At 36.8% G+C, this 25405-nt stretch overlaps 1 protein-coding gene and 1 pseudogene across 3 annotated transcripts in view; one reads left to right on the top strand and one right to left on the bottom strand.

Annotated features, from left to right (window-relative positions):
• EFNA5 (ephrin A5) overlaps window positions 1-25405 on the top strand; it is a 284450-nt gene that overhangs the window by 244589 nt on the left and 14456 nt on the right. The window lies entirely within an intron of this gene.
• Window positions 21821-22356, bottom strand: LOC134369414 (large ribosomal subunit protein uL22-like; annotated as a pseudogene).

Here is a 25405-nt window from a genome sequence, read left to right as displayed (position 1 = left end):
CTCTCTGACCTCTCCCTCCACTCTCTGCCTTCCTCTCTCTGCTCCAGCACCCTACCCTCCTTCGTGTTCCTCAAACTTCTCCAGCACACCCCCAGTCAGGGTCTTGGCACCTAATTGTCCCTCTGCCTGGGGTACTCATAGCCCCAGGCATTCATGACCCTCGCTCTCACTTTCTTTAGATGTATGCTCAAAAATGTCTTCATCAGGGAGGCTATTCTCACCTCCCTACATAAAAATAATTCCTTCTTTATCATCCTCTGCACTTTAACTCTGCTTTGCTTTTCCTCAGGCACTTATCACCCCCGACAATATATATCTATGGTTGGTTGTTCACAGCTGTTTCTGCTCTATGCCATGTATCATTTTGCTTGGCACATAGTAGATGTTCAATAAATAAGGGTAACTAGTGTTTACATAGCACCTCTCTGTTCCAGGCACTGTTATAAACGCTCTACAATTCTTAACACAGCACTGTGAAGTACTATTCTTTTTTTTCATTTTATGGTTGGAGAAATTGAGGCACAGAAAAGGTTAGGTAACTCTAAAAAGGTTCACAGAGCTGAGAAGTGGTTGATCTGGGAGGAAATAATCAAGTGAGCAGCTAAAAGAAGTGAAGAGATAAAGCCCTAGGTCTCATATACTTGAAAAGGAAAAACACACTGTATATTAAAAAAATAAAAAATAAAAATAAAAAGATTAGGATCAAATAGCACTTTGATATCTCCTGATTAGAGAATACTTCTTCCTAGAAACCCCAAGTCAGATGGTGGAAAGATAAATTTTAAATAATGTATGCATTTTCAGCTCTCCAAAGGATCCTTTTTCATCTCCAGAAGATATTTCAACTGTATCTGCCCACATGGTTGACCCTTTTAACCTAAATCACTTCAGAAGCCAGAAAAGTTGTACTTTCTAAGAAATTCTTCTTAATATTACTGAATATTTAACATCCAGACTGAATCATGATTGCACACTTGATTCAGGAAACAGTGAGTTTTAATGAGAGACCTACAATAAAGAAGATAGATGTCATTTTCTGAAAATGATACTAAAAAGGCAGAGAATTCTTCTAGCATTTGTTCCATCTAAGTTATAGCTGGGGGCATTCTATGTTGTTATAGGCATCATTTTTAAATCCATAGGATAGCTACTTGAATGTATATGGTTAACTGCTAATTCTCTGCTTTATGTATATTAATTAAAAGTTTACAGTTTTGTCTTAGTCCATGAGGCAATTTGAATATGTACTACACAATTTTTTAAACTGACAAAATAACCTAAATTCCTAAGAAATATTTTATTAAAATGGTGATGACCAGCTTCAGAAATCATCTGATTATACAATATGATTATTGACTAAACTTTAAAAGGTAAAAGAATATTCAGTAAAACTAAAAGCACTAATGTAAAGATAGCCCTTCGCTTGCCAATTGGATGTGTTCAAAAGCTTATTTGCAGGCAAGTTGTTTGGAACTTATAGTTTCTCATAAAAGTACTTATATAATCAGGCAAGTTCTCTGTAATATGGAGAATCTGCTTAGCTGTAATATTGATGAAAATTGTATATTTTTGATGGAAAATAGTAGAAAACAGCATCTAGAAGAGTTGCTCAATAAATATTTGTTGAATGAATAAATGTCATAATAGTAAATCACATAGAACAAAAAAAAGGTTAATTTTTGTTTATTTCTTTTATGATAATATTTGAGAAAAGCAGATTAATTAGAAGCCCCAGGTTTTACTGCACCCTCTGAAGCAGTTCCCTAATTTCTTAATAATGTCTTTTAATCATATGCTAGGGATATGTAACATCAAAGGAGAGAGTGGAACATAGTGGAGGTTTTTTTTAAGGGGGAAAAAAAAAGCACAGATTCTGGTGAGTGCAGCTGTGGGCCTGAATTTACCTCCTATACTTCTAATAGTTATGTGACCCTGAGCAATTTACTTTAACCTCACCAAGCTTCACTTTATTGATCTGTAGAATGGGTATAATAATAACAGTTCTATATCACAATCTTTCTTATTTCCAAGACTCAATTAATGAAATATTTTTTTAAAGAAACGGTTGACTGTTAAAAAGATATCTTCAATAATCCACATCCAAAATGTTGTAGCCTCTGAAAAGTTAAGTGACTTGAATAGCCCAAATTGATATTTTAGTGTAGTAAAAAAAAATTTATAAATGCATAACGTTTACATTTTCAGATCATTTCCTACATCCTTAAGGAGCATTCTGCTAGGATTACATTTGCCTAAGGAAGGCTTCATTCCCCTTTAGATGTCTGATTTTTCAGTGGCTTACTTTAGTAATATACATTAAGAATTATTTTGCTCTTGACAGTTCACACCAATCCACCTTTTCAGTGAGTTGTTCTTACTAAAATAGAAGCATGTCAAAATGGCAAAATTATCAAAGCAGGAGGTAATCTTCGCCATTCATAGTCTTTTACTCTTGCAGGGAGGTCACCTGTTAAGTACAAAGTACTTTCTTAAAATGAATAACCCTATTTGCTTTGCGGGGTGTTTTAAAAAAAAAGCATTTTACTTTTATTATTGAAAAATGTTTTTGATTACTGAAGTCTTATGTTAGTATTATTTGCTCTAGCATCAACTTTGCTGAGACTTAAGGGGATTATAACTGAAATTTTCAGTAGGACTGTGGTCAAATACTAGCTCACCTCCTGTACTTTTTTTCGGTGTGTGGACCCAGGACATGATATTTCAAGGCACATTTTATTAATACAGAAAGGAGTTGAAGGACATTGTTAAGAAATTACAATTGTTAGTATATTCTAAAGTGGAATAGAATGAATATGGTACAAACATGAACCAGTAATTACTCAAATACAGATGCAGAGTATATCTTAGTCACTAAAAACTATTTAATTGTTTTGTTTTGTTTTGTTTTGATTTGAAAATAGAATGGAACAGTATTTCTTCACTTAGACACTGGAGATTTTTCTGGGATTCTGTCAGTTCTCTATTTGAAAACAGTACTAGAGATTTTTCTGGAATTGTATCAGTTCTCTATTTGAAAATAGTACTTCTGTATACTTCCACAGTTCTTTAGTGAACCTGCAAGAATGACCTTTTTATTAAAAAAAAAAAAATGAGTTTAGAGAATTGTGTCTGTTTCAAGTTGTCCCTGACCATCTTTTAGGAAAGCGTGAATGGATTTCAAGGGTTCTTAAATGAAGGTTAAATAAAGAACACGAAAGAGGATATTTAGGGACTTCAGATATTTTTCTGTGTTAGCTGTAATTTTCTCATAGGAAAACAGTTGTTCGTTAACCTTCTGAACGAGAGCGCTCAGCATTAGCTCGGGTACTGCTGGAGCACAGGGACCGCGCCCGTGCTCTCTGGTAGTGGCCTGTGCGAGTGCCTCTCAGATAGTCTGAGAAAATTAAAGGGCGAGGAGGCAATTGCTAGGAAGACAGGATATTTTAAAGTACTTTTATTATTTTTAGGATTTGGGCGATATTGTTTGGTCAAGTAGTGAGCATTTTAAAAGGAAACGCATGCCCTGTTAAATGAGTAAACTAAAAGACAAGTCTAGTTTAACTACTCTTAAAAAGAATCAGAGAAATTAATGCCAGGTCTGTGAAAAAGGAAAGTGGAGTGAGCATCACTGCTTAATAGATTTTGACATTGGGAGCATGCTTAAAGTTTACAAAAGAGCCTTCAAAGCTGTTGTATAATTGGGACTTGATGGAAATTCATGGTATGAGCTATAAGAAACCAAAGACTCAGAAATGCTCTTCCCATTGTCTGAATTTTTCAAAGGCTGTGACACTGAGATAAGAAGTTCAAAAACAAAATAATTTTTATTTGTACTTCTCAAGAATTCAAAACGCTATTATGAGATTGAGGGAGCATGTAGAGTTCTGACCTCCTAAGGGGGAAGAAGGGATTATGTCACCTTTTGCTTCTTTTTACCCTGCGGAGACTAAATTCTGAAATGGAAAGAAATTAAAGGATTGTTCTTTTTATCCCTAAAGGTCAAAAGTGGCCTCATCTCCAAGAGAAATAACGCACCTGATTAACTGTGTAACTTCACAGGGAAGCAGCAATTCTCAGCCTGATAAACATGTAGTATATAATTTGGTTTCAGAGTTAACTGAAAACAGTTTAATGAGCTGCTGTATGGCATGTATGTACAGTGTTACATAGAGGAGATGCCAGGAGAAAAGGAAATAACACACCAGTGACACTTGGAATAACAGTGTTTATACTTCATTGACTTTGGGTTGTCAGCATGCTATTCTCTGTTTCACTTGGTAACTTATTAAGGCAACTGATGTCTAAGAGTCATTTTTTGTAAATTACACAAGCATGCACACAACAAATGCCTAGTCAATCTTCAGGAAAAAAATAATACTTTCTAGTATAGACAACCAAAATATCATCCATGAGACACACACACAGAGTGAAAGGTGACTCTCTGAACATGGTACATGCTGGAAAAACAGGATTTGGGCTTTTCATCAGAAGAAATACTATTTCTACGGATTTTCCCACTCATCTGTTTTTGCTCTATTTTAACAGAATGGTCATGTAATTCTTGGTTTGAAAGTTGTCATACAGCCTCACAGCAGGCTTATATTATCTACAGAGTTCTTTATGAGGAAATATAAATCACCACAAATGAGACTTTTCACAGCCAGAGATATGTAGAAATTGTGTCAATGCTTTACTGGCTTGCTGAAAAATACCTCTAGGCTCCGCAGCTCTCCCACAACTCATCCCTGCTCCCTAGCCTTTTGGGAAGCAATTCTCAAAACTTGATATTTATGGTCCAGAGAGCTGATAGTGGCTATAAAGTTTTCTATTTTCTCTTTTCTTCAATATTAATGCAGAGAATGAGGCATTATCATTCATTATTTTAGTTCATGAGTATCCTGTGGGCTTGAAATATAGTTTCTGGGAATGTGGCTTACCTCTGTTTAATAGGGGAAATATGTGGACTTTGGCAACAGGCTTTTCCATCAAATATTTTAAGGCAGATTGTATAAAATCCACATTAGGAGCAGAACTTTATTATATATGCTATATCCAGGTTTGGTTTTAAAATTTAAAGCTTTACAAAATATTCATTCATTCTGAGCCCCAAAAGTAAAATATCATGAATTGGAGAGCAGCTAGCCAGTCTATTATTATTAAAAATTGGAAAGATAATATCTTTTCATTTTACTATTTTCAGAGATGTACAATATTTCCAACTAGCTTTATCTATATTAATGTTAGCTAAGTTTTAGTTTTTAGTTAGCATTCCCTCTTGCACACAAATCCTTAAAAACAAATAGCATATTCTTAATCATTAAAAAAAAATAATGTATTGTTCTTAACTTAAACTTGCCCAGTTTTTATTATTACCGATATCAGGCTTCTAATATAAATTTGCTTTGCCTGATTTTTTTGATTTTACAGAAATTTTTAAAAGTTAATTTTCTCCTAAATAAATTGTTACAGACTCTGACCAAAATCTGAATTCATCAAATTTTGCTGTATGTTTTGCTTTAACTGTTTCAGTGTGTCCTCACCCTTGAATTCAGAACTACTTGCTTTATTTTAGGCCGAATTTTTAAGGAAAAATTCTGAACAAGGTGTGTAAACTAGAGGCCAAAAATGTGAATAGACAAATATTTCACTGTTGATAGATTGCTTAAAGGTCTTATTATACATACCTGGGGCAGTTTAGTTCAGTCAGTTTTGAGATAGTATGATAAATACAGAAATGACTAAAATGAAGTTTTGTTCAGCCTTTTGCTAAAGGTTTACTTATGCCTTGACTAATAACTGCTCCCCTAACACTTGTTCTGAAAATTATAATTATAGTGGTTTAGCATTTATTGCATGTACTACGTGCCAGGCACTGTACCAAGCACTATTCCTATTTTAACTTGTTGAAGCCTCATCCGTGAGGTCGGTACTATTATTATTCCTATTGTATAGATGGGGAAACTGAGCCTCCGAGAGGTTAAGTAACTTGCCTGAGACCATGTAGTTAGTAATAGAGTCAGGATTCAGATCCTTGCAGTTTGACTCCAAGCCTAAGTTCTTTATTTTCATCAGAAATAACTTATTTCATAATAAATATTTTTTAAAAAGTTAAAAGGAGACAGATTTCAAGCACCATTGACAAGACTTTATATAAGTTCTACCTATACCCTGAAACTTAAGACAGGCCCTGTTTTAAAAATAGCTAATATAACATATATAGGAAAGTTTTATGTCTCCTTATTCCTGAGATTCACGTACTAGGAGGCATATGGGTTTTTAGAACAAAGTAAAGCACTATTAGGTGGTGTGTGGGGTCAGAACATGATGACATAATAAAATGTGTCATTCACTATTCCTGCTTCAATTGTGATGAAGACATTTAATGATTAGCAAGACAATTGAAAGTATATGTCTCTTTAGTGCCTGAGTCATTTTTCAGTTTTAAATTTCATTAACAGTATCAATAGCACAATGTAGACATTGGTGGATATGTTGCAAAGCCATGTGACCGACTGCCTCAACATTGCAGCTTGTTAATATGACATATCAGGGATTGCCTTACCTTGTCTAGCCTTAAGCAGCACAGCAGGTGCAAATTATTGTTTCAATTATTATAATTATCGTAGTTGCTGTTGCTATTGTTATTTAAAATTCACCAGTTTTTGACAGACTTGGAGTTATTATTATACATCTTTGCACAAGAAAGAAAAGTAGAGATTGTATAAGGGGAAGGGCCACTTAGAGAATGTATAACATTCGAAATCCTTTAAAATGAGGTTCAGAGGTTGTGGCAGCCATGTGCAGCACCTGGATTTTACACGGAAGGAGTCTTGGCAGTGGTTCATGAGGGTGGTCACCAGTTGGGGAGACCACCCAGCAGCCCTCCAAGAAACAAGCTTCACACAACTCACTTGGATTTCCTCTCTCCCCTGCCTCCTCTCTCCTAATAAGATCAGAACAGCAAAGACCCAGGGACCAATGAAAAGATGGGTTTGACTGGAACAGAGAGTATTTGGAAAGTAAAACTGGATATTGAGCTGGTTAATTCTGGTCTGAAGAGTTTGGAATTTTTCTAATAGGGAATAGTATGTTTTTGAAGGGGAAATTGATTTGGGGCTTATCATATGAATACATTGAAATCTTTTGTTTTAGGGCTAGATGCTTGATGGTTATATGATAATAGCTAGCACGTAGTGAGCATTTATTTATTCCATATGTTTGCACATATTATCTCATCCATACTTTATCACAACTCTGTGTTAGGCACTATTATTTTTCCCATTTTACAGATGAGGAAACTGAGATACAGACAGGTCAAATGACTTGTCTAATATCACACTGTTTCTCTGCAGTGAAGTCCAGATTTTAGCAAAGTTCATTTTGCTAAAATGAACTCCAAAATTCATGGTCTAAGCTCTTACCCACCTATGACAAGCAATGTTCAAAAGCTTGTTCCAGAAATAGTACTGGTACTTAAGAAGAAATTATTCTAATCTCAGAGAGACTGATACCCTTTACTTGAGTTTCTGCTGTTTTTATATTGCCTTCAGCTCCTTTGCTATAGCTGTAGAGTTTTAATTTTTTATAGGCTTTTATGATGTTTGTATTAAGTGGAATTGCTAAATCAATAACATTTGCTGGATTATTAGTTTAATCAAATAGAAGAATTTCTGACCTTTTGATATTATGTGTTAGTTTATTACTAAAGTACATTTTAGAAGATTTATTGCAACTATCCTAAAATATTTATATTCAAAATGTTATATAAATCCATTTATTAAACTCTACTTAGGGCCGTTGGTACTTGTGCATCACTATATTTGTGGAAAATCTACAGCGGCTATAGAAGAACACACTTCAGTTTGATATATTACACTCTCATTAGTCAAGGAGTCAATACTTACTGAGCTTTGTTTACCCAGCAGACCAATGTAGCAGACACTATAGAGCAACAATAGAAAGTACTCGATGTAGTCTTTGTCCTCCAGGAGCTCACAGTCCAATGTGGAAAAAATAAATCAATGAAAATAATAGCAAAAAGGTAAATAAAGTGAATTACAAGATTAGCACTTTCCATGAGGGAGAAGGAGAGAGGAGAGACAGAGAGAAGATTGTTCCAGGAGGAAGGGATTACAGATGTAGTAGAGTATTAATTTGAAAGGCAAAGTGGAATGCAGGTCTCAGAGTTTAGGACACTATCCCAACTTTAGTGATCCAACTACAGGGATCACTGCAGGTTCTAGGAACCTAATTCTAGAAAGTCTGATTCATTGAATATTATGAGGTTGCAGTGTAGGGATTCATGTTCAGTAAGCTCTCCAGCTGTTTTTCCTGCAGATGGTTGTTCCACACCTTGGAAACATTGGCTTAAAGTGGGAGTGGATAAGTCTGAATTCAAGACATGGAAGAAATGGGTACTGGAGGATTTGATTGAATGGAAGGGCCTTGTCCACAGCTGCATCAGTCTTGAGAAAAGGCCGTCTTTGTTATGTGAATGTTGGTATGCTCCAGGGAACTCTGGTTAGGGAGAGACTAAGACAAGATAAAGTCTAAGGTTCTGGGATCCGTCTGTTCACAGTAATCATAATAAATCTTTCCTTCTGCCTTACCTAGCAAACCATCTCATTTGCTTCCTCCATAAATAAGATACAATTTGACCTGGCTGCTGCAAACAAGAACCATGTAACCCTTTCAGGGTTTCGTATTCCTTGTACCATTTTTTAAAGAAAATTTTGTTACAAAATGAATTCCTTTTGCAGAGTGATAAGCTGTGTTAGTGAGGATAAGAATCAGAAAGCCATATAAAAATAGAGAGAAAACAGGCAAGATATCAAGTGATAAGACACATTCATTTTGGACCAACAATTTAGAAGGAAAATGTGGACCTGGGAGAAAGGAAAGAATAGTGAATAGTTCCTGCAATATTCTATTTATTCAACATGAGGTTTGGGGAAGGTGCATTGAAGAAGTCAGTGCCTATTGTCTGTGACCTTTTGTACTTGTCAGTTTGTTTTCCTCTCCCTGATGTCAGTTAGAGTCTGTTGAAAAAGGAGTATTCTAAATGGAGCGATGATTTGGTTATGATTAAAGGTCAGCAGTGATGTGCACTTAATCACTATTTACCACTTATAGATTAGGTTAGACAACAGTCATTTTTTAACCATATAATAAGCTCCGATTCCTAGAACGATAAGCTCATTATTTCATACATTCCTTTCTAAAACACTATTAAGTTTAGAAAAACAGAAGAGATGAGAATGAGGAGATCTGAGTCTTGACTCCACCACTCGTTAAGTGTGTGAAGTTGGGCAGGATTCTTCAACCCACACCTCGAGTTTTCCGTATGTAAATGAGTTGAAGTGGTAATTTAATAAATGGTATTCTTAATATTGATATTTGAAAGGCAATTAGTTACTTTCCTATTGCCTGTCAAAATTAATGGTAGCTTCCATGACACATTTTTATGGGTATTTTAAATTATACATTTGCATGTGTCAAAAATGGTTCTTATCATCAACTAGTTTGAAATACACTGGTGGTCAGAAATAGCTCACTGTCATTTACTCACAAGGGCATTTTTCTCACAATCTTTGCAGAATCAAATATACCAAAATATATTAATTTAGTTCAAAAGGTATTAATTCAGTTCACTGTGGTTCATTTAGAATGTTCTACAATAGTAAAGATGAAGAAATATCAGTCCAGTCACTTAGAGAACCACTCTTTGGGTCCCATCCAAGTCTGCAGTGGTCAGTTGAATGCGTACAAAATATTTTCAAGGGCTAACTACAAAATTGCTTTACTGTTGGCAGGTTTTATGCACCTGTTTTTTTCCCCACAGAGGAGCATACCTGAGAAACATGGAGAAATATTCTTTTCCTAAATTGAAAAACTCAGCTGTAGTCTAAATGAAATGGGATAAATTATCTTTTTCACAATTATCCATTAAAGAGAGAATTAGAATTAATATTAATCACAGATGTTTCATCAAGTTTTATTATCAACCAGATTGACTGCCAAAGTGCTTTCTGGAAGACGTTTTCTCTTCCTCCCCCACCTGCTACTGAGAGCAAACTCTTATTATGGGTCCTTAGATAAAGATGAATGGGTTTAGCAATTCATTTGAGGAAATCTGTATTTTACTGTACATTCCACTTCGGTTCGAGGAGTCATTGAAAAGCATGGTGTGTCACTTCACTGATAAAATTATACTATGAAGACATAAGATAGGATATTTCTTTCTACCATCAGAAACAGGTTAATCAATAAGCCACCCAAGGTTGGTATTACTCAACCCATATTTTCAAATTTTGCTAAGCTTTGTTTGTATATAAAATAAGCAAAATGCCTATGTAATCCTGGTATTTTAGGAGCTAAGTAAGTTTTTACCCATCACACCTAAGTTACTTTAATACTGCTTTTCAGTTTAGTGTCCGGTCTCTGGAATAATTCATTGCCAAATGTGTGTCCCCGATAATAATTATGAACATTTAATAATGCCCATCCAGTTGCAAAGTACACCACTGATGAGTGTTATACTCATTAAGGTTCTCCCCTTGGAAACAGTATTTATCAGTTCTAGCTAATTTAAACAAAAGAAAGAGGAATTTTTCCCTATAAAGAGGTTGATTCTTTTAAATGAAGACCTCAGGGTGGACAGGAGCCAGGGCAGTGCTGGGGACCTAGAACATAGAAAAAAGTTGATAGTCTCATCAAGACACAGATGTTTGATTTTCCCAGCTCTAATATTCTCCATTCCTTGTGACATTCTACTCAAGATGCAAGTTCCTGGGAGAAGGAATTTGATTGGCATATATGCCCATCCTCTGGGAAGAATAAACAGTACCTTGATTGACACACAGCCACACCCAGACTGCACGGAATAAGGAAAGAGGAGTTTTTCAAAGTTGTTCTTTTTGGTTTGTTTTGTTGCTGACTAGGCAAAAACAACCACTGGCCAAAACAAGTGTGTATTTCATTGGTGAATAGTAGTGTAGCATATGTGGAATGGTTCAAGACAAAAAGAAAATCTATATAATAAATCCTTTAAGTGCAACAGGGGCAGAGCATCAATTTGCCATTTATATTTCTAGTTTATTATACAACAGTATTTTATCTTCGTCTAGTTCTTTTAGAGACTTAACTTTGGTCAACAAATTAAAGAGTGTGGCCCATTTTTCAGTTAAGATTTCTCTCGCATATAATTGCTTTTCTTTCTTTTAATGGAGATAATATGAAAAAGCAAAGACTCCAGTCCAAAAATGGAAAACATCCTGTTTTTTAATTTCTGGCGTTCTTTCTTTGACATCAACAGAATATGAGAAATGCAGTCAGTGGCCTGGGTTAAGTCCCTTTTCTCCCTCTGCCCAACTCCAGTCAGATCTCAGATCAGTCATTTAACCAAGTCTGTTTCTTCAAATGTGAAAGGGGTTTGGGCCAAACTGGGGATCCCAAGGTAGTTCCAAGGAGCAATAAAATTATTAAGATATTATAATTTCTGAAGTCAAATTTAAGTTTAGGAAGTTCTGTTAAAATTAAAATTAAAGTTTTTTTTGTTTGTTTGTTTTTTCTGCAAGACTTTTTGGGGCCTTAAATATGATACTGTGCATTTTAACTCTCCAAAGACAGTGCTGCAATATGCAGTGTTCACCAAACCTGCTAGATCTCACTACCTTTTTTTCATGGAGCATCTTGAGGGACCTCATTTGCATGAGACTAAGTTAGACTTTTTAATAAAATCTCATTAGGGTGTAAAGTATACTGAGTGTATACTTCTACTAATCATGAAAAATGTGAAATCCACTTGAAAACCATTCATTCATCATTTAGTCTTTTTTATCTTGTCAGTGTAACCAGATATTCTGTATAGTTAAACCCACATCCTTGTGTCCAGTCCTTTTTTGAGATGAGCAACAAATACAGACTAGTTCTTTCTTCCTTCAGAGACTTATATTCCAGTAGAGAATTATGCTACTTAAATTCTTCTGACTGTCCCTACAAGAGCTGTTTTAAGTCTTTTAAATAACTTTTGTCACTTTTCTGAAGGCATGTTTTAAATGTAGATCCAAAACATGAAAACAAAACCTGGATTCGATCTGATAAGGACACAGTATGATGCACATTCAGTTTGTAGTCTGCTGTGGGTTTTGTTTTTCCCAATACACCTGCACCTAGTCTGCTGTTCTTCTGTGTGTGTGATAGGCTTTATGCTTTTGACTCATAGCATTTTTTAAATAGTTTTTATTGAACTTCATCCCACTTTAGTGGACCATTTCAATAGCTGGCTTCAAGGACTAGTTACCCCACCCAAGTAATTTTACTTATAAACCTGTTTTCAAGTTCATCTTACATTCTTTGATGAAATATTAAGTAATATCTCAGGAATGACTAAGCTGGGGGCTACAGGAGGAGAAGTACTCACTAATACGCCTTCAAAGTTAATTCTGGATATTGATAATTCTATTTTTGCAATGAATAACTAGCAAGCTTTGCACTCCCTAGTGATACATAATAGATTTTCATCTGGTATCTCATTGCTCTATAGAAGGCATCATGCTGCCTACACAGTTGCACCATGACATTGTGCCAGCTGCATGCTCACAAGTCCTATTGATCTCCCACAAGCCCCATGCTGGGGAGTGAGTGCCCTTAGTGCTTTCAGTGCTTAGGATCTGACTGCTGGTTCCCAAAGATTTCCAAAATCTTGACATGTTCTGAAGGTACTGTAGGATGCAGCTGTACAGGGAATTTCCTATATAGCACAGGTAATCCAAAGACAAAAGATGAGGTATAGTCTTGTCTTTATGAGCTTATTTCTTACAGTGAACATGGTATAGGTGTTCAGCGGATGCTTTTTGGACTGTCTTGTGTGTGGTACTCCTTTCAGATTAGCAAGTGTATCCAGATTACCAAAAGGCCCTATTGAATCTGTCTCCTTAGAAGCTTTTAATGTCTTGTGCTCAAGCTTGACGTGGAATGTAGCACCTTGGACTAGGTCCTTTGATTCAAAGTCGATGAACCAAAGGACCAAAGGACCCATCCCATCCCATACCACACCTCCTCCTGTATATTGAGCCCCTTGCTTCTTCCTTCAGAACAATGATGACAATCTCAGTTTTGTATCTTACTCTTTAAAATGGGAGGTCCTGAGGGCAGGGACTGCATATCTCTTCTTTCTTGTTGTAAACATAGTGGCACAAAGAAGGCAAGGAGGAATCAATAAAGGATGTGATGGTCTATTTATGTGACAGTCCAGGGGATTCGGGGCTCTCTCACTCTGCACTGGGGCAGGAGTTAGAGCCCACCAAGGCTTTGCCAGGAGGATTCTTGCATTCTGGAATTTTTGATATGTGCAGATATAAAGAGAATGACAAGGTACATGCGGCTAAGTATTTTTAAAATTCTGTTTACTATTCTAGAGGAAGTTTTCAACTGAAATGGGGCAGAAAGAAATAATTAATGTTGGTTTTGTCCCCTTGAGGAAAACTGAACAGGTCTATATCATTTTAAACAAGCATGACATATGAAAATTAGGATTTCATAAAAGATAAATTGCAGAGTGATCATTCCATTTACAAAAATGGAATTTTTTTCAGTCGCCCTAGAGCATTTTAAAAAATGATTTGAATTCTAAAAATCCAGTTTACATATACTTTTCAGGATCAAATTGGTTGTAAGGAGCAAAAGTAGTTGAAAATTTTGAAAAGATAGCTGTGGGTAAGTGAGAACATTTCTTTGAGAATGGGATGAAATTCTTGATGCCTGAGAATTGAAATAAAAATTTTATAAACCTCTTCCATAGTAACATAGTGGCAGCAGTGGTGGTGGTGCTGGGAATGGTGGTTGTGAGAGTTGTGATGGTGGCGGCGGTGGTGTGTGTGTTGTTTTGCTGAGGGCAGGTGGTAGCTCTGGCCTTGGCTGAAGTCATACATGTATAGATGCAGCATTATACTCTGCAGAGAATAGGGGCTTGTAGCTAATTATGAGAAATAACAGTTCTATAACTTCATTAGTTTTTCAAATTAGTATCACAGACAGCTCCCACTTTTCACTCCTGCGCTTTCTGGAAATAGAATCATAAAGCAGAGAGTTGTAAAGTGCCTCCCATTTTCCTTCAGGAGTAATATCTTAATTGAGACTGTTTCTCTGACCATATTTTTTGAGGAAAGATAAATCATGACTATGACCATCCCTGTGTCAGAGGCAAAGATGCAGTAGCCATAACTTTCCACAGTCATGTAAAATAGTAAAATTATACTCTTTTCTATAAAAGGACATAAATGTATTATACACATTGCTTTTACATGCACTCTAAAGAATATATTCAGCAAATCAAAAGTTCAACTAAACTATTTCATAAATTTTAGTAGAACTGGCTATAATATAAATTCATTAAACACTTAATTTCTAATAATTTGGTTGTTAGTATTGAAGAGGAGCTTCAGGAATGATTTCTTTGCTCTAATTCTGTCCCAGGTAGTTTGAGGGAACACTTCTCCTTGTTGATAAATGTCCCTGGGCCACATCTGCCTGTTCAGTATCCTGCTGAGTAGGATGAACTTTGATGAGCTATTTGGCTTCTCTGAAATAGTGAAGCTGTTTCTTAAACTTGCAAAATAAGGAGACAGAACTAGATGGTCCGCAAAGTTTACAAACTTGACTTTTGTGATTTAGTGATTTAAGCTTTCAGGTTGGTCTGAGGATGCAAAAGTGCTTATTGTTTAGATATTGATGTTGGTGATGAAGAGATTCTCCTCCAGGTCCCTGTCACTCCTTTATGTATTTTCAGGCTAATCAGGTCTGCTGCTGATACTCAGCATTACTTCAAGCAAAGGCCACCAAGAAAAATTAAGCTTCTTCTTGGTCTTGATACGTGGTTGATATTTTGCCATTATCTTCTTTCTTGCTTCACGGGAATGCTTTGAAAACAACCACCAGCTTGTTAGTAGATGTTTTTTCAAAGGTTCTTTAAAGTCATTTTGCTTTGTACGAATATGTTTTGGTGCATCTTAACTGAATGTGAAGAAAAACGCCACTCTGTCTTGAAAAATAAGCCACTTATTCATATTTATAGCAGACTTAAGGACTCACATTGCACTTGAACTCATATGTCTACTTAGTGATTGGATTTTTTATTTTACTTTTTCTACTCCAAATTTGTGATTTTGTGGACATTTATAGCAGATCAGTGAGCAAGCAAGCGTTGTTCTTGGGGTGACCTTGTGTTTCATTCATTTATTTTTTCCTCCCTTCCTTACTTCATTCAACAGGTATTATTGAGTGCATACTGCTAGCCAGAGAGTATTTTAGACTTAGTGAATACAACAGAGAAAAAATTAGGTAAAGGCCTTGCTTTAATAGAACTTACACTCTGCTGGGGACAGGAGGTGGGGAAGGGGATGAACAAGCTAATAAATAAATATGGAATATGTCAGGAAGGTGATTAAGTGTTATGATGAAAAAATAAAGAAGAGTAAGGAGAATAGAGAATGTGAAGGTGGGGAAATTACTATTTTATTTATATAATTTCTTATATAACGTGGCCAGGAAAGGCCTTTTTAATAGTTAAGAGTGGAGGAGGGACCTAACAGAAATGAAGAAGCAATCCATGTGTGTATCTGGCAAGAGATTTTCCAGGCAGAGGGAACAGAAAAGCACCAGGGTCCTGAGGCGATTGTGTGCGTGTAGCACTCTCAGGAGTAGTAGGGAGGCCTGCATGGCTGGAGCGTGGGAGAAAGGGAGAAGTGCTCTGTAAAAGTGTGCAGGGTGTGAAAATATATACAGATGTGTGCAATGGGGGGGTCATCATAGGCAATGGTAAGGATCTGACATTTCACTCTGAGTCAGATGGGAGGGTTTTGAACAGAGAAGCCACATGATCTGGCTTAGATTCTACCAAGATCACTCTGGACTGTTGTTCATTTGTCTGGAGTAGAGGAGAATCCTTTGTTTCTCTGAATGGATGAGATCCTGTGGATTCTGTTAATTAAAAGGAAGAGTATTTAGAGAATAGATGGTGCAGAAAAATGTCACATGTGTCATTGAATAGGACATTCGTTGATCAAATACCTACATTGCAGGAGAAAAAGATAGATATAAAGTCACACTTGGTGCACCTTTATCAATAGTCATATCCTTGGGCTGGCCCATTAGCTCAGTTGACTGGAGCATGGTGTCATATCACCAAGGTCAAGTGCTGGAATCCCTGTACCACCAGCCATCAAAAAACAGAAACAAAACCAAAAAAATACCGTATCCTTATTGAATTTAAGGTAAAAATTAGTGAATCTGCTGCATCTGTTATCTGTTATCTTTCTGAGGCATCAGGAAAGGCTTTTGGCTCTGTTTATATGTAAATAGGTAGGTGGGTTTGGGCTCAGCTGGCCCCTACCCCCAACAGCACTCGGTTGGGTTTGGGTAAGAGGTATTTCTGCTTTGCGTGTTACTTTTAGTTCGTGTGCCACAGTGTTGTCAGCAGATTTGCTTTTCCTTCCAGCCAGGTACCACAGGGGTAGGAGCAGGAAGAGCTGCTCAAATCTCAAGAAATAAATATGCCGTGAGGTCAGAGACAGCAAGGCCAGGCTGGGAATCTCTCCTCTCAAGGGGGCGTGTGCTCTAAGGACACTGCCAGTTTTCCCGATTTTCTTTTGGAACATTGGATGACTGTGTTTTGTTTCTTATTTCCTCCTGCCATGGTGCATATGGGTACTTAGAAGTACATCAGTTAGTGTAATGTAATACGAAAAGGGCTTTTTCTTGACATGCACCTGATTAGGAAATATGCATAGGGCATGTCTCTGCAAGCAAAACCTTCACATGGTTTTCCTACTGAAAACTATCGCAAATGCTTAAGATTACATAGTCAAGTTCTACCAAGTTTTAACCTACCTCCATACTTTTTTTGGAAAGACTTTTAAGAGGTTCTGGGAAATTATGAAACAAATATTTAAAATAGGACAGTCACAAAGAAAAGTATGATTTATACTATAAATGCAAGTGGTAGAGTTTTGGCATCAGAAAGACTTGGAACTGAATATCCATTCTGCCATATACTAGCTATATATGACAATGGCTAACTACTTATCCTCTCTAATCCTCGGTTTCCTAGTCTCTGATAGGAAGATAATAATACCTGCCTCAAAGAACTGTACTGAGGATTAAATTTAACAAATCTGGCACAGTGCCTGGTGCATAGAAATAGTAGGTAAATGATAGCTATTATAAAAATATTATTAGTATTGTGCATCCAGAGATGAAGTTCCCTCCCACTAAGCTCCATATCAATTAAGAAATAATTTCATGTTTGTAATTTGTATTTGGTCAAGTTAAATAGAGAAGAAAAAAAATTATGAAGAAATAATATTCTAGAGTAATTGTGCCAAAAGAATCCCAAAATAAAAATGTCTTGTTATTAATTCCTTAAAACAATCATTTGTAACCATTCTGCGACAGATTTATTGACTACAACATTGATTTAGAAATGCTAAGCTAATGAGAACTTGCCATTAGTTGTGATAATGGTCTATCATTTCGAGCTTGAACCATGTGTACTTATTTGGCCTCATTTCAGAATAATAAATTATTTCAAATTCATTTCATTTCTTGAAAATGTCCTTATGATTTAGGTCATGAGCTGGATTATATAACTAGTATTCCTATAATCCATCAGCCAGAATAAACTATATGATTCTGGACTATTTTGAGATTAAGAAATTTCAAACATTTTTCAGAAATTACATAAAGGGGTTACAGGGTTTCTCTAGCCTCTAATTTACCTTTTTATGCTCATGCTTGATTGTTGTTCCATATTAAGGTTTATTTTCCTTTTAAAATAGTTCTTCACAAAGAGAACATACTGCTAAATACTACTGCAAGGGAATGTTTACAGATGCAAATGACTTCTATTTAGGGAGCTCATGATTAAAACTTGAAAGAATGTGGCACTCGAAAGCATGTGAATAACCTTTGAAAAAATCTCATAATAGAACTGAATATGGGATATTTATAATCTAAGATTACAGCTATCAGAGTATGTGTGAATATGTATGTTCAATATGCTGGAAAGGACCTCAAAATGAAACTTGTTAGTCTAATTTTACTTGTCTTTAATTTAAATAAGTTAGCTATTTTATTATTGTGAAACTGTATGTGGAATAAACTAGAAGGCCAGTACACTTGAAGGAACTCATGTAACATTTGCTTACAACAGGTGAGACAGGCAGTTTCCACATATCCACCTTTCTGATGAAGAGAAGAGACATCTGAGTTCTTTTACTGGGCCATTTCAGTCTCTCCTAGATGCTTTGAGACTGACAGTATATTTCATTATTTTATTTTTTATTGCTCACAGAACAAGCTGCTAATAAAGTCAGAAAAAAAGTTGTAATCACTGGCAGACATAATTTTTTCTGTCTATTCCTGTCCAGAGAGGATCTGCTCTTTGGTTTCTTGTTTTAAAGACTAACCTTCTGGGGTCATCAAAGAGATCCCTGCAAGTTGTTCATCTCATTTTGGTGGAAATTGTGTCTTTAACTCTTTTGGGTGTCGTAAATACTCCTTCTGCTTCCCTGTGGATGGTTCTGGAGACTGGCCTGGTTCAGACCCTGGCTGTACAGGGGAACTAATGAACATGTCATGCGCATCTTGAGTTTTTCAGTCTCTGGCACAGCTGTGGCACTTTCCCCCCCTGCTGCGAGGCACAGCACGCTGGCCATTTGTTGGCAAGTTCATATTTCACACTGCAGGGAATTGAAATGATTGAACAGACAGAAGAAGAGTTTTATTTGCAGTAGCCTACGTATCCCCAGACTCTGATTTGGCATAAAACATCTGCTTCATGATCTGCTTCAAGGCCAGCTCCTTTCCTCCAACAAAGGTTACGACTTCAGGCAAGCTGTGCTTCCACTGGCAGGAGGAAATTTGCCCGGAGACTTGATTTAGTCAGAATCAGAGCATCCTGCCACAGAATTTCTTTTTTCAATTATCTCCGAAGAAGCAGCCAGACTTTAAATGTATCAGTATAATAAACGTAATGAAATAAGGCAGACACTCCTTACCCTTGTTGCTATCAATGGGAGGTGTATATACAGTTGTGCATCCACACCAGGCAGCCCATGAAACCTACCTAGCTCTCTGCCAGCACACCTACTTTGGCAACAGCACATTGTAGGGATGGCCTTTGGATTTCAGCAGCATGATAAATAAGTGCATGCACTGATTTTACCTGCAGTGTTTACATCTTTCAGATTACAAAAGCAAATTGGCACGATGCTGAAAGTAATTATTACTATTTTTCATAGTGAAGAAGCATCATATAGCCTTTGATTTTTGGTATCGTCCTAATTACTAATTATATTTGCCCACATGATTTTGTTATGCATAGTCATATTTTTTGTTCCAGACAGCCCTCACTAGCCTTACAGACATATATACAAAATTAAATCTTGGCATTTTATTATGCTAGAGCAATTAGATGCCATCCTTATAATGAGAAACATGACATCTTCATCACTCTCCTCTATATTTTCATGTTGTTTTAATGCAGACATTTACCAGAATTGAATATAGTGTTCCTCTTACACACACACACACACACACACACACACACACACACACACACACACACACACACACACACAATATCTGCATATCTCCAAGGAGTCCTGTGGGTGAAACCATGTATTCGTCTTCTTTAGTTCTTACGCTACTTTGGTTTAAGAGTAAGAACTGTTGCTTTTATGAAGTGCCTTTTTCTATAAAGTCAAAACCTCACAGCAGTGCACAGAAAGCCGATGGTATAAAGGAGCTAAGTAGAGTCTTTAATAGAGAGAGCTGGGTTGTAAGTGTTTTTGTTCCTACAGAGCAGATAGATTTGGCTCCATCTGTTCCATATTCATAACAAAGGAGCGCACTTACAGGAGGGCCCACTTCCCCGGAGCCGCCTAGTAATGATCTTTTCACCGGAATGAAAGCATCTGAACCCAGGGGCTCGGCCCCGCGAAAAGCAGCTAGCAGGATTGCCCTTCAGAATCCCGATTTCCTTGTAACTCAGGTTGACATAAATTTTCCCCATATATAGAAGGAAAAAAATTTTACCAATTTCTCATCTTCTGCAGCACTGTGTAGTTAGGAAGTTCAAAATGTATGCGTCTTACCTTTCCTTCCTGCAACCACAGATTAGTGATTAGCTAATGGGGGAAGTTTGTACTTGAAGTATCTAAAGGTATCACAGGAGACAGGCTGTTCTTCAAACTTTTAAGATGTTTCTATTCAGACTTTTTAATCTTTTTAAAACTGGGGTTAATGAATAGAAATATGAGTTACACCAAATAAGGAAACCCCTGTTGAGTTTTGTAATTAGCAAACTTCAAAGCCAATTTCAACTGAGACCTCTTAGACTAAAAAAAGAAGTTGACCCAAGACTTTTTTTCTACCAAGCACAGGAAAAATAGAATCAATTTCTCTCCAAAATGCCAAGGAATACAATAAATCCTCCTATGTATATGACATGTAGAGTCAACATAGAAATATAAATGATTCCTTAAAATTTAAATAGCACACTGGTATTAATATCATGACTAATGGATAGAATGCTTGCTTTTATATGTTAGGTTGACAGATTTCTTAAGGAATAGAAACGTGTCGAAGGACAGTTATCCTTTTCTTCATTTTGCAGACTTTTCAAATACTGGAAAATACACCGTTTATTTAGTTAGTACACTTAATGTTAAAGTTATAATTGTAATTTATCAATCTTTTATTATTCATCCATCTGTGCATTATCTGCTTGCTAAACTAGGGTTTCTGACAAACCAAATAATAAACAAATCTCACAAAGTTTGCAGCAGCAATAAAGTGAGTGAAGCTTTCATCTAGCTATCCATCAGATTGCTCTGCGCATTTGCAAGAGGAAATATGAAAAGTAATATTCACGGAGAGTGAAAAACACTGCAAATCAATCTGTGAAGATCTCAGGTTTCTAGTACACCTTGGTACCTTTGCTTATTTTTTATAATACAGGGACCTGGATACTTCTGGCTTAGTCAGCTTTCAGTTAACTCATTTATTCATTCCTTCCAAAATATTTTTTGGGTGCCTACTTTGTGCCAAACACTATGTTAGATTTTGGAAACATTGTAATGTATTAAAAAATGGCTTCTGCTTCTAGAGTTTACAGCTTAACCAGGAAGTAGACAATAAACTAGAAAACAAACAAATCTATAACTGCCGATTATACTAGCATCTATAGGGAATTGGATGGGATGACAGAGAATATGGAGACAGTTTTTTGGCTGGGTGACCACAGAAGCTGCCTCTGAGGAGGCAGCATTTGAGCCATGACCTGAAAGGAAGTATTAAGATTATTTTTTGGTGCACAGAAGGGTGGTTTTTGTCCATAGGAAAGATTATTTGGAGGTTTACTTCTGATTTAAAATTAGATATTTGAAGTTACAAATTTTTTAAAATTAATTCTTCCTAAAAATTTCAAATTTAGCCTACTCAAATTAGCTTATTCTGTATATTTGGTTCCATTTACAAAATTGATTGAACTCTTTCAACCATTTTTTTAAACCCTATTTTTATGTATGTATGTATGTATTTATTTATTTGGAGGCAAGGAGTGGCGGCTGGCAGATATGGGGATCCAAGTCGCTGACCTTGGTGTTATCAACACTGCACTCTAACCAACTGAGCTAACCAGCCAGCCCTCTAACCATTTTTAATTGTTCTTAAAGATTTAATATATTCTCTATCCTTTGTAAATATTTTGCTATTTTTATTTTTCACTTTTATTTGCATTTATTTTTGGCTGAATTTATTCTCAAGCCATATGTTTTTGTTTCTTCAGTTTCTTCTGGAATATCTTTTTCTTCTTTGCAACCTCCTCTTCTGGTTCAGGAACAATTTGTTCCTTTTCAGCAAGGATCATCTCGATGTGGCAGGGGGAACTCATGTGCGGGTGAATCCAATCATGAGCTCTGTAAGTACAGTGGCCTCTCGGGTACTTATGCTCAATGGTCAGAGAATCTACATCTAAACCCTTAAGTTCAGCATTACTCTCTGCATTTTTAAGCATGTGCGGCAAAAATTCAGCACTCTTTTTTTGGGGCACTGATCCTATGTCCAGCCCCACCGTTTGGCCTGGGCACACATACCAACTCCACCATTGTAATGCCTAGATGGTACACATTGCTCCTGTAAGGTGACATCTTTCATATACTTGGTGGCTTTATGGATACACATACCCTTGATGGCCTGGGCATTTTCACAGGTGTTCTTAAAGTGAACACGAAGATTTAAACCTCTTGATTTGCATGATTTTGTGGGGTTTTCTGGGTCAAGCAAATAGCGAACCATTTTCACAGATCGCCTTAGGCCTCTTATTGGAAGAGGACTTTGTAAATATATTAGGTGTCTGAATGTATAACCTTCCCAAGTACTTAAGTAATTTTTAACATTATACTATAATAAACTTAAAAATATGATGAACCTTTAGTTCTCTTAAATATTCTAAAACTGTATGTAAACCTAAGATTTTACTTAGTAACAAGTTTAAATCAATTTTTCCATTATATACTTCAAATTAGAATTACATGTCTGACCTGTTGCTCAGATTGGTCAAAGTTGTCCTATACTTTAAAAGTACTAAAGTTCCACATTCACAGATGTTTTGTGTTTTTTTTACACACGCAAAAAGTGTTAGTTCTGTGGTATGGATTCTCTTAAAAATGCGTATACTTTTTAAACTCTGCTGTGGTGAAAGGATAGTTATTTCCCTCAGCATAATTTTTGGGGTTTCATCCTCATGTAATGTCTGGGGTGTCTTAACTTGCCAGGGCTTTTTAATGACTACAGGATTTTAGCCAGAGTGATTTCAACCTTACCTGTGATCCTGATTGCCCAGGGCCATTCTTTATCATTCCTTAGAGAAGTCCAGGGTCACCTGGATTCTAGCCTCATCCTGCCTCTATCCTTCTGTTCACTGCAGCCCCAACTCAAGATATCATTTGATTAGGTTCTGCATATCTTTGTCTCTAAAAATGCCTACTTTCCTCTCATTTACTTATTTCTTGGTACCACACACTCTTACAGACACAGATACCTGCTTGAATTTCATGTCATGATGGCTTTGGCTGACTATTAGATCACAGTTTCCAAGATCATTCTGTAAGAAGGAGCCAGCAGAGCAGGGAGAGGAGTCTTCCAGGAAAAGAAACATTTTTTTTTCTTAATTTCTTTGACATTTACCACTACCCCTATCTTTTTTCTTTCTTTCTTTCTTTCTTTTTTTTTTCTTTGTTCTAATCCTGAGTTGGTTTGGTCAGCAAATCAATTTTTTCTAACCCCTATATTCATTCTTCAAATCTTTATTCAACACCTGTTATGAACAAAGCAATAGACACCCCAGAACCGAGAACCCAAGAACCTGGTATGGCCCCTGCCTTTGGGGAACTGGCAACTCCAGTAGCTGAGATAAGCTCTAAAACAAAACAGAATGGGGTACATGCTGACAGAAGCAGATTCCTATAAGGACCCAGAAGAGGGTTATTGTGTTGGAGAAATGGGGATATATCTCAAGCGTCTGGAAGGAGCTGGGATTTTGAGAGGCAAAGGAAAGGCAGGCTTTCCAGGAGGTTCTGGAAGGAAATATTGTTGGGACTAGTTATGAATGCATACTGAAGGAGGAAAAAGATTAGGAAAGATAAAGAAGGAAATCAAGGTTGGGCCAGATTATGGAAGACCCAGGCTGCTGTGCTGTGGGGTGATGGACGGGACTGCACAACGATTAACTTTACTGGAGATGGTCCTACTCAGAGACAGAGTGAACTAGAATTTAGCCCCTAGGATAGACTTTGATTCTATTCACTCTATCAATGTAAATCCCTCATCAAGGAAAGCATTTTTGGTGTGAGACAAAATGTACATCCTGGTACCTAAACAACTCCCTCTTTGGTAAAATTTAGCCTTCCAAAAAGAGGACATTAATTTGTTCAGGCCTCTACAGCTCCATTAGAAGTCTGCAGTCCAAATGAATAGATACCAGAAATGATTCACATGGTGAAGAACACAGCCTACTGGTTAAGAAAAACGAAAGAAATAATTGACTTGCATAAATAGATCTTTACCCAAATATTATGAAGAAGAGTCCTGAAGAGTGGAGTAAGAACCATTTCTATAGGGCAGCACAACACCCATAGGCTGGCAAGGGCGTGCAGCAGTGTCTGCATCTCCTTCTGGGCTGCTTTTCTTTAGTGCTATCGTAGCAAAGGCAGTCTCAATGTCCAGCCTGGTTGCTTCTCTGCAGGATTCTGTCTTTGGTCTACTGTCCCTCTAATTTAGTAGCATGCCCACATTCCTAAAATGGATTGAAAAAAGAACTCACAGAATCTTAGCATAATTTTCAAAAGGAACAGGATTCTGCAATGCCCTTTCTCATTCTCTAAACACTCACTCCGGCCTCAGTACACACACATCGTCACATAAACACCTTCATCATCACCACCACCCCATCCCCATCCCCACCCCCCATCCTTCCCATCAAATGAAACTATGGTAGAATTCAGTTTTTAAAATTTAGGCTGGAAAGGATCACACCTGTCCCCATGGTTTTCCTTGTAACTCATGAATAACTTTCTATCACCTCTCTATTTAGACCTGATCCCCTCCCCCTCCTACATACTTGTACTCAGAACCAGAGAATTAAGAAGTCCCCAGCTGGGTCCTTGCTGAGGAAAATCCTTGTGCAGAGGGAGCAATAAGCACAGAGGTGATGATATCAATCTGGAGAGTAGCAAAATAATATTTTAGGTCTGTAGGGATCTGTCACCTGAGTTTCCAAGTACACCATAAAATTTTACAGCCCCTCTAAAATAGTTCTAAAATTTGTGTTGAGAAAGAGAGGCTCATGGGGAAACTGAGGCAAAGGCAGTTTAGGCAGCTGGCTCAAAGCTGCCAATAAGTCAGAATGGGTGAACCAGGGAGAAAGTTTAGAGCATCATTATGCATGCACTTCAGCCACTAAACCATGTCCCTTCCAAGGACCCTCACCAAGGAGGATAAGGAAGAAAGAGGTTATGAAAGGCTCAAAGAAATACTGTTTTCTAGGAGCTTCTTTGAATTGTATTAACTTGATTTATTAGTAATTTACTGTCATGCTACATTAGTGCTGTATGATAACGACATTGTTTCTGTTAATACAGTACAAATGAGTAATGGGATTTGTGGTTTTCATTGCTTGCCGGTTAACAGTCACCCTGACAGCATATTACACGCAGTGGCACAAGGAGCCTGTGGAGAAGGAATCATGTAAATAGTTCCTCTTGTGGGATTCTAGGAATTTTTCCTTTTGTTCTTATTACCTTTATTATTTGGCTTCCAACTGAAGAGTGTTTCTAAGTGAATATTT

This window comes from Cynocephalus volans, chromosome 2 (assembly GCF_027409185.1).
Source record: "Cynocephalus volans isolate mCynVol1 chromosome 2, mCynVol1.pri, whole genome shotgun sequence".
Taxonomy (NCBI): Eukaryota; Metazoa; Chordata; class Mammalia; order Dermoptera; family Cynocephalidae; genus Cynocephalus; species Cynocephalus volans.
This window is presented reverse-complemented; position numbering and strand designations above follow the sequence as displayed.